The sequence below is a fragment of the Aristolochia californica genome, unplaced genomic scaffold (genome assembly GCF_029961685.1).
Source record: "Aristolochia californica isolate CCGP_79_NKW_82.1479 unplaced genomic scaffold, dmAriCali1.0.hap1 SCAF_31, whole genome shotgun sequence".
NCBI classification, from domain to species: Eukaryota; Viridiplantae; Streptophyta; class Magnoliopsida; order Piperales; family Aristolochiaceae; genus Aristolochia; species Aristolochia californica.
The window spans coordinates 17,501-20,000 of NW_027182004.1; positions in this window are offsets into that span (position 1 = coordinate 17,501).

Sequence of the window (2,500 nt, forward strand, 5' to 3'; positions counted from 1 at the left end):
GGTGGCACACGAAAACACGAACCCGAAAAAGGGACATACGCACTGGCGACACGCGCGCCCGTTTCGCCTGCCACCCATGCACACTCGCCTGGGCTGCTGGTCACATGCGTCGCTCATAGGCATTTTGCAGGCCAGCACCGGCGGATGCACGGGTCAAGCGGGACGGGACGAGCGCAGGGCTTGCTTTTGGCGGCACACGAAAACACGAACCCGAAAAAGGCGAAAAAGGGACATACACACTGGCGACACGCACGCCCGTTTCGCCTGCCACCCGTGCACACTCGCCTGGGCTGCTGGTCACGTGCGTCGCTCACAGGCATTTTGCAGGCCAGCACCGGCGGATGCACGGGTCAAGCGGGACGGGACGAGCGCAGGGCTTGCTTTTGGCGGCACACGAAAACACGAACCCGAAAAAGGCGAAAAAGGGACACACGGACAGGCGACACGAAAAAAAAGGGGTCGCCCTACCTAGGTGGGCGCAAAAACCCCGTCGGCCAGGAGGTTTCGCCAAAGTGTCTGTACTGTCACACAGGGTCAATAGCACGGGCATGGCCGGCCGCCGCACGTGCAGCGGCTTACGGACGCACGGTTCGGCGGCACGGGTGCCTGGCGGCTTTAGCACCTTGGGGTGGACAGGCCTGGCGGCAAGGGGGGCTAGGCACCTTGCTGCCAGCCGGCAATGGTGCACGGGGCGGGGCGCCACACAAACACGAAAGAGGGACAAGAGCGGGGCGATGGTCCACAGAGACGAGCCATGCACGGGGCCCGTGATCGCCGACACGCGCGAACGCGGACGCGGACAAGGACAAGGACGCGACGCGCGGCGCGCGTGCGAGGTCAAGAGGGGCGCGCGCACGAAAACGCGAAAAAAGGGGCTAGCGGCCGAGAAACGCGAAAAAAACCGGGTCACCTACCTAGCCGAACGCCTAAAATCGCTTCGGGCAGGAGGTTTCGCCAAAGTGTCTGTACTGTCACACGGTCCGTACGGGCGCAACCCCATCGCGCGCCAGCACCCCTTCCTGGGGGCGCCCACCCGCCAGGCGCCTGGCGCCCCACGCGCGCGCGCCCGGCGCCTGGCGCCTTGCCCCCCACGCGCGCCCGGCGCCTGGCGCCTGGCGCCTCGCCCCCCACGCGCGCGCGCGCGTGGCGCCTTGCGCCTGGCGCCTTGCCTCCGCGCGTGCCTGGCGCCTGGCGCCTTGCCCCCCACGCGCCTGGGCGCCTCTTTTCCGCCTGGGCGCCCTGGCACCTTTCCGCCTGGGCGCCTGTTTTCCGCCTTGGCGCCCTGGCGCCTTTTCGCGTGGGCTCCTCTTTTCCGCCTGGGCGCCATGGCGCCTTTCGGCCTGGGCGACTCTTTTTCGCCTGGGCACCTCTTTTCCGCCTGGGCGCCTCTTTTCCGCCTGGCCAGGGCGCCTCTTTTCCGCCTGGGCGCCTCTTTTTCGCCTGGGCGCCTCTTTTCTGCCTGGGCGCCCTGGCGCCTTTTCGCCTGGGCGCCTCTTTCCCACCTGGGCGCCCTGGCGCCTCTTCGCCTGGGCGCCCTGGCGCCTTTTCGCCTGGGCGCCACTTTTGGCGCCTGGGCGCCTACGCCAGGGCGCCTCTTTTCCGCCTGGGCGCCTCTTTTTCGCCTGGGCGCCTCTTTTCCGCCTGGGTGCCCTGGCGCCATTCCGCCTGGGCGCCTCTTTTCCGCCTGGGCGCCCTGGCGCCTTTTCGCCTGGGTGCCTCTTTTGGCGCCTGGGTGCCTACGCCAGGGCGCCTCTTTTCCGCCAGGGCGCCTCTTTTTCGCCTGGGCGCCTCTTTTCCGCCTGGGGGCCCTGGCGCCTTTTCGCCTGGCGCCTCTTTTGGCGCCTGGGCGCCTACGCCAGGGCGCCTCTTTTCCGCCTGGGCGCCTCTTTTCCGCCTGGGTGCCCTGGCGCCATTCCGCCTGGGCGCCTCTTTTCCGCCTGGGCGCCCTGGCGCCTTTTCGCCTGGGTGCCTCTTTTGGCGCATGGGCGCCTACGCCAGGGCGCCTCTTTTCCGCCTGGGCGCCCTGGCGCCTTTCCGCCTGGGCGCCTCTTTTTCGCCTGGGCGCCTCTTTTCCGCCTGGGCGCCCTGGCGCCATTCCGCCTGGGCGCCTCTTTTCCGCCTGGGCGCCCTGGCGCCTTTTCGCCTGGCGCCTCTTTTGGCGCCTGGGCGCCTACGCCAGGGCGCCTCTTTTCCGCCTGGGCGCCTCTTTTTCGCCTGGGCGCCTCTTTTCCGCCTGGGCGCCCTGGCGCCATTCCGCCTGGGCGCCTCTTTTCCGCCTGGGCGCCCTGGCGCCTTTTCGCCTGGCGCCTCTTTTGGCGCCTGGGCGCCTACGCCAGGGCGCCTCTTTTCCGCCTGGCGCCTCTTTTGGCGCCTGGGCGCCTACGCCAGGGCGCCTCTTTTCCGCCTGGGCGCCCTGGCGCCTTTCCGCCTGGGCGCCTCTTTTTCGCCTGGGCGCCTCTTTTTCGCCTGGGCGCCTCGTTTCCGCCTGGGCGCCTCTTTT